Genomic DNA, 11,178 nt, shown 5'->3' on the forward strand with positions numbered 1-11,178 from the left:
GTAATGAGAGTAAGCTTACAAATTGCCCCCGTTTAGCATTTGAACGTCATATGACAATTTCCTTGATGGTTTACTCACTACTAACCAAATGTTTGAAAGAGGTTTTCAAAACGCTTTTTTGCTGAGAACTGGATGGGAGTTTTCTTGTGAGATGACATATTTAATACATCATAATTCATCACATTCTCCTTTGGTACATGAACATTTTGGGTTTTCCGCAAAAGAACACCAATTTGACAGATCTTGTCACCACTTATAATATTTTTTTGGTGCTACGAGTCACTGGAAAATGGGGGTATACACACAAAACCCAGGATAAAGGGATTGTTGAGTTCATAATTTATATAGCTCCATCTCTGTCTTACTCCACAAGTCTAAATCAAAGTTGCAGTATGCAGCGAAAAGACCTAGTGTCAGCTAACTGAGGTACAAAACTCTGACCTGGATGTTGGCAACAACAGACAATATGACTCACTTGAGTGGTTAGGTGGCAGTGGCATGATAACAATTGTTTGCCTCTAGCTCCTGACACTTCGTGCAAAAAACGTGTGACATCATCCATTTCTACATCTGAAATGTAATGCCTGATAGATGAGATAATAAAACATTCCTCACTGAAAAAAATGCACAGCTGGATCTAAAATCACTGATGGTTTAAAATATATAGTGAGGAGGAACATTTTTAGCCACATAAACATAAATATTCAATTTCATTTAAGGATGCACCATATCAGTCCATGGGTGCTGTGCATCCTTATGCACCCCAGTAGGTCTATATCAAGACCTACAACAATGGAGTGTAGCAGAGCATACTCATTCCTCTTGAATAATGTGAAGTAAAACTCCATCCAGTGCAGTGGAGCTGAGGTCCCCATAGAGACCCACTGTTCAGATATCGACTCTGCAGTGCAAATACTGATTCACTGAAAACTCATCACAGTGACTGTTGAAAGAGTTGTCAGTTAGTAATTGATGATGCCAGATGTTTCTCCTGCCAGACCTCGGGGTGTGAGGGCCGGAACAGCAGCCAGGATAGATCAGAAGGATGTGGCTGGTCTTCTTTCAACTACAACAGAAGAGGTGTGATATTAGCATGTTTTAGGTCAACATGACACAGTGAGCAGGGACGTGCAGACATTTTGAGGGGTCTTACCTGAAAAAAGGCACCCCTCTCCCCCTTTTTTATATTCTATAAATAGCGTATGGCTATCTTTATTACAGTAAGATCCTTTGGGTGTTTGCACTCTATTTGAGTTTTCTTTCTTTTTGACATTTTGGTTTGGACATTGTTCAGAGCTAAAGCAAAGAACAAATCTGTAGGCTATGTTAAGGTTATCCAACATTTTTGAATATGGCTGGCCTATATCGTCCATTTTCTGAACTTAAACCGTCTGGCCCATGCCTGAGCTCTCTTACATTAGGCCACTCAAAGCTAACAATAAATCTAGGCTTCATCTTCTGCTTATCTAATAAAATCTAACCAAGTGTTATTAATCTTATATCAAGATCAAAAAATCTAGTTAACATTGTTTTCAGTATAAAGAGACTAACTTAGCACTTTCTCGTAAAATAATTTGACTTAATTTAAGGAATTTGCATGACTCCTTTAAGAGGTCTCATCCTGAAAACAAGCAAATTTGTATGCCAGTGCGTAAGTAGGCTAAATTTGTCTTGATAAGACTCCTTAAAATAAGTCAAAGTCTTACTAAATTAATGTAACCTGCGTTGTGTTGAACCTTCTGATTCAGCCCTGCACACGCCCGGACTCGAACCCACGAACAGCAGCACCTCGGTTCGGGAGGCGAGCACGCTAACAATTGAGCCAATAGCCCAGGCTACTGGCTCGCATGCCAGCAGCACTCTTGAGGCGTCGGGGAGTGAGGTTTACCAACGTTTCACAAGCACAGCTAAGCTAGCTGGCATCCGTTACACTCACCCCCCTAAACCTCACTCCCGATCCGGATATGAACATCCACTTAGATGCTCAGTGGACTTCCACTTAGAGGCTCAGCGGACTTTTTGGCCCTGATCCACTCCTTTGACCTCAAACTGGTTCAAAGCCCACCTACTCACAAAGCTGGCAAAGAGCTTGACTTGATCCTCACTCGGAACTGCAGCACAGACACCCTCATGGTGACGCCTCTCCATCTTTCTGACCACTTCTTCATCCAGTTCACCGTCAGCCTGACAGAACATCCTCCGGCTCCTCAGCTGGTCACGTTTGGTCACGTTCCGCAGCAACATCCGGAACCTGTCTCCAACGCACTTTTCCTCTGTGGTTGCCTCCGGTCTACCTCCACTCAACACCTTCTCCTATCTGGAGGTTAATGAGGCCACAGACTCGCTCTACTCCACACTGAGCTCGTGTCTAGACGAGCTGTGCCCTCTTACCACAAGGCCAGCTCGATCCAAACACTCTCATCCATGGCTAAATGATACCCTCCGATCGCAGCACACCAAACTCAGAGCCGCGGAGAGGAAATGGCACAAATCCAAATAAACTGATGACCTCAAAAACTACCAGACACTCCTGACCTCCTTCTCAGCCAGCATCACTGCTGCTAAGACGGCTTTCTACAATGACAAAATCAACAGCGCTACAGACACTCGAAAACTTTTCTCAACCTTCAAATCGCTACTCAACCCTCAGCTGCCTGCCTCCTCCTCCATCCAGCCTTATTGCGGATACCCTCGCCTCATTTTTTAGTGGCGGCAATCAGCAGTCAATTCTCTACATGCCCACACAACGCATCTGACTCAGATACCGCACTCCTACAACCTCTAGGGGCTGCTGAAACATCTTTTTCAGTATTCGCGACTCTCTCCGAGAGTGAAGTATCTAGACTCCTGACATGTAGCCGTCCTACCACATGCTCGCTGGACCCTATACCTACGAGCCTACTTCAGTCCATCAGCCCGACCATCGCAACAGCTATCTCTCAACACTGCTTCTCTCAACCATGCTCAAGTCGAGAACTACCGCCCTGTCTCACTCCTGCCTTTCCTATCCAAAGGCATTGAACGAGCAGTCTCCAAACAGGTCTCTGACTTCCTTTCACAGAACAACCTTCTGGATCCAAATCAGTCTGGGTTCAAAAGCGGCCACTCTACCGAAACGGCTCTGCTGGCTGTAACAGAAGCCTTAAAAGAAGCCAGGGCAACCGCTCAGTCATCAGTACTCATTCTGCTTGACTTATCGGCTGCCTTTGACATGGTTAATCACCGCATCCTTCTCTCTATACTCGCTAACATAGGAATCTCCGGTTCTGCTCTCTCCTGGTTTGAATCCTACCTCACAGGACACTCGTTTAACGTATCATGGCATGGTCAGCTATCTGCACCTCACCATCTCACCACTGGGGTCCCCCAGGGCTCAGTGCTGGGCCCCCTTCTCTTTGCTATCTACACCACCTCCTTGGGACAGATTATCCGTTCGCATGGCTTCTCATACCACTGCTATGCAGACGACACACAGCTCTATCTGTCTTTTCCACCTGATGACCCCTTGGTTTCAGCACGGATCTTGGATTGCCTCTCAGACATAGCTACATGGATGAAGGCACACCACCTCCAGCTGAACCTCTCAAAGACTGAACTGCTGGTCCTCCCAGCTAAACCTACCATACACTACCATACACTACCATACAGATTCTTGAATTTCCCCTGGGGATCAATAAAGTATCTATCTATCTATCTATCTATCTACACCATGACATCAACATCAAATTTGACTCCCTGTCTGTTTCACTTACCAGGACTGCAAGAAATCTAGGAGTTGTTCTTGACAACCATCTAAACTTCTCAGATCATGTTGCCTCAGTCGCCCGGTCATGCCATTTCGCACTCTACAACATACGGAAAATCAGGACTTACTTGACTCAAGATGCTACCCATCTTCTGGTTCAGGCAATAGTCATCTCACGACTGGACTACTGCAACGCCCTCCTAACAGGTCTCCCAGCCTGCGCAGTGAAACCCCTTCAGATAATCCAGAACACGGTGGCGCGCCTGGTCTACAAAAAACCCAAAAGGGCACATGTTACCCCGCTGCTCATCCAGCTACACTGGCTACCTATGGCGGCCCGCATCAAATTCAAGGCTCTAACCCTTGCCTACAAAGTAGTCTCCGGTTCTGCTCCCACCTACTTGAATGCCCCCACACAGCATACGCTACCTCCAGACCGCGCTCCTCAGACGAACGACGTCTAGCTCTACCACCGGTACGTTCAGGCCAATCCAAACTTTTCTCATCTGTTGTTCCTCGTTGGTGGAACACACTGCCAGTTCCTACAAGGGCAGGGACATCCCTCTCCATTTTCAAAAAACTCCTGAAGACCCAGCTCTTTAGAGAACATCTCCTCTCATAGCACCACTTACAACAAGTCTTGCTGATCCTAGCACTCACCAGCCGTCTTGAACTGACACGTAACTGTTAAAAACAACACTCACTGATGCACTTATTCTTACTGTACTCTACCGTTTTTTAAATTGTCCTAAAATTGTTGAGAATTGCTTTAAAACTTAAACTGTTTACCATGTTGTTTGTCGCTTTGGCTAAAAATGCGTCAGCCAAATGTAATGTAATGTAATGTAATGTAATGTATTGTTTTGGGAAACGTCCCCCAGCCCAGGTACCTTTTAGAGCCCATGTTAAGATTATTTTTGTATAGGTGAATAGGCCTAAAGTAGACAAATAATATTTTAATATTTCAGTCCCATATTTCAGCCCATCTCAATGGTTCAAAATTCACATTTTCTCCATCAATATAGCCTAGGCTACATGTATAATTCAGTAGCAAGTTGTTTAGTCTAATATCAATCACTTTAACAACATTGGAAGAAGATGGAACATCTACTAAGCTACATAGCTGCACTAATAGAGGCTAGTCAACTTTTTTTCTAAGCCTTATATTTTTTTTGCAAAAATCCACAGCTCCCGGTTCTTCTGGTCCAATCAGAGATCTGACTGTCAATCACAGTCTGGTGCAGTCTGGTGCGCACTGACGAGCACAAACTCCATGAGAGGGTTTTCGGTGGTAGTGGGGGAGGGGGATGAGATTTGTAAACATTCAAAATTTTGGCTAAATCCCCTCAATCTGTCAGACTTGCCAACTGCAGCTTTAATCCCTGAAAATAATATATATTTGTATTGTTTTGGAAGGGGCATCTCAGTCAATGAGGGCAAACAGGGAGTTGCCCGGACAACTTTAGCCCTGCCCTGTGCACGTCCCTGGTATTGAGGAAGCAAATGAACAAAAGTTCTGAGACAAAAGGCCCCTTTTCCACACTCTCTTTTCCTGAAAAGAATGACAAAACTCAACATGAAGTTCAACTCAGTGTGAGAAGAATTACAAACAGCATCTCCAGTGGATTCAGCACTCAGGCCTATGCACCATATTGTAAATGACATTCTCTACTCTTGCAATGGCTGCCAATAACCTTTAAAGGAACACACCAACTTTTTGTTAAATTCACTTATTTACCAGTTACCCTCACTTATGCTTATTTGGCAATAACAGGACACATACCCTTCTATACTCTTCTGTGTGTGAAATAATCCAGTCAGACAACTTTAGCCTAGCTTAGCATAATGCACTGGAAGTGGATTAGGCCTGCACCAATTAGCCTACAACTCCCTTTTAACAATAGGCTAGCTATAAGCTAACTGGTGTCACCTACCTCTAGTAAATTATGCTAAAGCTCAAAAAGGCGTTTGGCGTTGTTCTTTATGCTACAAGGAATGCATTGTGTTACTTCTGGTCAACAGAGCCAAATATCACTGGCCCCTGTGAAAATCTCCAGTATAGTCTAAATATCAAGAATATTTATAGGCTTAAAGGAGAAATAGCGCTACACTCTGGTGGCATGTCCATGAGCCCCCATGTACATGCCCACAGAGTGCCTGGCTGCGTTAGATGCTAGTTGTAGCAACTCAAGCTAGGTAAAACCGATTCTTTTCATTTTGTTTCGTACCGACAGTACTCGGTGACCTCAAGAAATGGAGATCTGCGTGAAAATTCGCCAGATTTCTCCTTTAAGCGGTCATTTAAATATCCAACATCTGTACTGCCCTGTATGTTCCAGAGGCCACGTCCAGACCCTGAGTCACCGCCTTGCCATCGCTAATCAGGTCATACAACAGATAATGCCACTGTGTCAATATCAGTCATCAGTGATGTTGCACAGCACAGCTTAAATCTTGTCAAAGTAGGTTTGCCATGCAGCTTGATAGATCTGTGTGACAGCACAGAGTTCAAAGCTTTCTGAAGAGAGACAGAGAAATAGGTATCAGGCAGGCAGAGGCCCATAAACTTTGCTCTGTGTACCTCTATCTGAGGCTGCCTGTTGATAAGCCATTCTTGTGCTTTCCATCAACCTTGCTGTACCTCACTTGCTGTCTCTAGGCAACTATCACTAAGGGGATTTTGGTCCTCTGTGGAGGTAATTCAAGTTCAGCTAAATCTCTTGAAAAAGTGACATGGAAGCCAGGGTGTTTTAGGTACCTTAATCAGACTAGTCTTACATCTTGTCTGTCTTTTATTTGTACACTGACTACAGTACCCTTTAATTAGAACAAGTGTAATATATAATTCATTTTATATTTATAATTCATTTTAAGATATGGAATTATTTTAGAACTTCAAAATCCTTTGAGAGTGGACAGACATGTGTTTTGCCCCTTGAAATTAACTGTAGATCTGTGAATACAATGTAGGGAGGTCAACATAGGCTATGATCAACAACAGTAAAACTATGATAAATGCATTGACCTGCTATTGATAAAATGTAACAGCTGTCATAATTTTAATCCTGATAAGGCCCTCTGATAGCTTACGTTGTAGAGTGTGATGGTGGCTGTTCAAAGGTCAGGCATTTTGTCAAAAGGAATGCCAGTACATGTCATGGAGCCCTGTAAGGATCTGCATACAAACACTATGAGGTTAATCAGGGCTAATGTTGGGAACTATGATCTTCATTTTAATCTTTGTTCCCAGTCAATGTCAAAATGACATTGTAATGATAACTAATGAAATAAAGGAATATAGTTTAATTGCTCAATTGAACACAACAGGGCCAAGACATTTGTATGTGTGCACAAAGATTACTCTTTATACAGAGGGTTATCTTGAAAATTGAAATGAACAAGTAAAAGGTAAAGCCTGGACATTTGACTTCAAAGTGCAGACGGGCTGCCTGTGGTACCCATGTGGTGATGAGGGAGGTAGATGGTGTGAACAGGGTTAATGACACCTAAACAACACACCACTTATCAGAGGAAGGAGAATGAAGTAGGCCAACAAAAGGAAGAGTGACTGGAGGGGGGGGGGGGGGGGGGGGTAATCTTTTAGGGGGTTAACAACAGCACCGCGGGTGGACAATCAAGTGACTGACTGACTGATCGAATGACAGATTGAGGTAAATGTAGTTCAAAGCAGTGGAAGAGAAAACTGCCAAGATTCACGTAATCCTGCAGAACACTTTTAGCTTGATGCTTTATTTCAATGCAATACCGTTGTCTTTATTTTGTGTTAATATCTAAAAAAAGACTCTACATTCTCCACCTGATCTCCTTTTATCATCCACCAACCCTACAGAAGTCCTTTTCTATACTTTATTTTTTACGGTTCCTTTACTTCTCAAGCGTTAAATAATACTCTCACTGCTATCTGGAACTAAAACTCTAATCTACATGCAGGGCTTGATTGATTGACAGATTGATTTTTTGTCCAAATCAGAAAAAGTTGGGACGTTGTGTAAAATCCAAATAAAAACAGAATGTGTTTGTGTTGTATGTATGCTGCTGAGACCTTGAATTTCCCCTGGGGATCAATAAAGTATCTATCTAACTATCTATCTATCTATCTATAATATATAAGTCTCGTAAGCCCATATTTAGGGGCAAAAAGGACATAGACAACATATCAAATGTTGAAAATGAAAATGTTGACTATTTCATGGAAAATGTATGTTCCTTTTGTATTTGATGCCAGAAAATTTTCAAAAAAAGTTGGGACAGGGAGTGTTTACCATTTTGCTTTACCTCTTCATTTAACAACATTCTGTAAATGTTTAGAAACTGAGGAGAGCAGTTGTTAGAGTTTTGATAATGAAATGTTCCATTTCTGCCCATTATAGGATTTTAGTTGCTCAACAGTATGGGGTATTCTTAATCATGTTTTTCATTACATGATGCACCTAAATTGACAGGTTTGGACTACAGACAGGCCATTTTAGCACCTGGACTCTTCCTCTATGGATAAATACTGCACAAGGTCTTCCCTGGAAAAGACATTGTCTGGATGGCAGTATGCCATTCAGTATTCAGATGGCAGTATGTCATTCAGAATTGATTGTGCCTTGCCAGATGTGCAAGATGTCTATGCTGTAGGCACTAAAGCACCTCCACACCTTCATAGATGTTGGGTTTCAAGCTGAGCATTAAAAGCTGGGAAGGTTGGATACTGGATAGTCTCTCTCCCAGATGTGTCCATGATTTCCAAAATAAATTGGAAATTTTAATTGCAGGACCTTTTTCCATGTTACTTCAGTCCATTTTAAATAAGCTCAGACCCAGATAAGACAGGGATATTTCTGTAGCATGGTGAAGTTTACACTAGCATTTCTGAATTGAGTATCAAACTGTGCTCATAGACAGTGGTTATCAGAGGCTTCTTAAACCCATACAATGAATTTCTTTACAGAAACAGGTCTGGTTTTAATGTAGTACCATCTGAGGTACAAAAGACCACTGCCATCCAATATTGTTTTTCAGCCCGTGTTTGCAAAGATTTTCTTCTTTTAATGATATTATGAACAGTAGATAATGAACTCCCCAAATACTTCACAATTTCACTTTAAGAAGCATTAAAATTACATTGTTTCATCATTTGTCCACGTATGTTTACACAGAGTGAAGACCTCCTACATCTTTACTTTTAAGGGACTATGCCTCTCTGGGATGCTCTTTTTCATACTCAGTCATGTTACCCTATTAGTTGTGAAACATTCCTCCTTTTGTTTTCTTTATCATTACACAACTTTTCCAGCATTTTGTTGCCCCTGTCCCAACTTTTTTTGAAATGTGTTGGTGGTATCAAATTCAAAATTAACATATATTTTTCATGAAATTTGTCATTTTCAACATTTGATATGTTGTCTGTGTCCTTTTTTCCAAATATGAGTGTACGAGATTTGCAGATTATTCCATTCAGTTTTCATTTACCATTACACAATGTCCCAACTTTCTCTGAGTTGGGGTTGTAGCTCCACTGTCCTAACTGTACAGCCTCCACCTACTATGTCTTTTTGAAAATGTCATGTTTGTTATTTGATTTGATCGGATTCTTATCTGATTTATTACTCAGTTGTACATCACTATGGATAAACATGTCAGCCAAATGAATGGATGCAAACATAAATTCACTCATGGAAATTGGCTGGTTATTACAGCTGCATATCGAAATGTACAGTTATGTCAGTAACATAATAGTACTGTAGTTTGGCTGACCTCAAAAAATACCCTCAGGCGTTCAAACAGCTAAACTGAGCGAGGGGTTATGGGGGTTTATTAACAGACTCAATTAAATGGCTGTTCATCTTAAGCAGAAGGGAAAGGGAATGTGACATAGAATGTGAAGAGAATGCTTAAAGGATTAGAGGAACCCCCACTGAGGTGACTGTTACACAAGAGCTTTTGTTGAGGGAAAAGTCACAAGAAGAAGCAAGCCAAAAAGGTAAGACTCGAAACAGTACATATTAGTCATAAGTCAGTCTCCAAGATTTCACGCATATACATTGTTGTGTTTCAACTGAAAATGACCCAAGAAGCAAAGTGGGAAACAAGCCAATGCATCTTTGGCTTTGGCCTTGCCTACATCTGTATATACCCCTCACCCCCCGCCCCCCCCCCCCCCCTCCCCCAAGTCACACACACACACACACACACCTCCTCCTGTTCCCAGCTGGTCCTGCTCTTCTCCCCTAAAGCATTTTCTGAAATTAATCAGTGCAGTAAAAACAAAGACCACATATTCTTTGAGATAGTGTAAGTTCATCAGTATTGTAGATTGCATGGAGTCAGTTGACGAAGCATTGTCCTCTTGCCTATCACTAAATAACTCCAAAATGCATGAGATAGAGGTGAGGTTGGTCACTTCCTGACACAACTGATATAGATGTGTGACACATCTTTATGTTGTATACGGTTCAGCCATAAAAGGGTATCTGACAGTGAGGCAAACTGTGTTGTAAACATTTGCAATCATTTCTAAAGCAACCTATTTATCTACATCCTACAAATTACATTTTCCAGTAGTCTTAAATATCTTGTGATTACAGATAATGACTGTTGATATATAAAGTTACTAGTTTGGTGTCCCTTTACTGTCATAAAGAAAGCCAAAGTGTCAAATATTATACTCCTCCTCACATATGTGTCTTTGATCAACGTGTGTGTACTGTATAGGCCTACATCTTATGGCACCTTCAAATCTATGCTAACCTATATATAAGCTATATCCAGCTGTATATATGTAGTTTTTGGGAGTAGTGGAACTTCCCAGAGCACTTATAACAATTCAAGGAAAGAGCACTAGTGTATAGATCCATTCTATATCCCTTGATGGTAGTGATGACACTAAACAAAGTTCATTAGTAGTGGACAGCTCGATACCGACCCTTTGCCCAGTTATCTCAGTGCACACAGGCAAATCAGATTGGCATCAGTTTTAATGGCTTGCTATAGTAACGGGCTGTTCTGTAGAGATTACAACATTCCAACTTTATTGCCGCAAGCCTGGACCCAATGCCCCCTCTGTATGGTCTTATCAGGGACAGATGAGGCGAAGAAACGATCACTCACAGAGCAGAGAGCCATCAGTGATTGAGTCAACTGCCTGATGCATTACCACGTCATTCCATGAAATGAATCTAGGGTCGTACTGCAATATGACATGCAGTACATACACCAGTTATTTTAGCAATACAGCCAAAACTGTGAAACTACACATAATATTTGATATTGAACTGACCATCTTTAATCTTAAAAGCTTGCCTGACCCATATAATGATGCAGATTGTCCAGAGGTATTACAAAAAGGTTAAATCTCTACCCAGATCTGGAGACTCTCCTCCCTGCTGTAAGACGTCTTTAATGCTAATGTCTGCCCAGACAAGAGG

The sequence above is a fragment of the Alosa sapidissima genome, chromosome 15 (assembly GCF_018492685.1).
Source record: "Alosa sapidissima isolate fAloSap1 chromosome 15, fAloSap1.pri, whole genome shotgun sequence".
Taxonomy (NCBI): Eukaryota; Metazoa; Chordata; class Actinopteri; order Clupeiformes; family Clupeidae; genus Alosa; species Alosa sapidissima.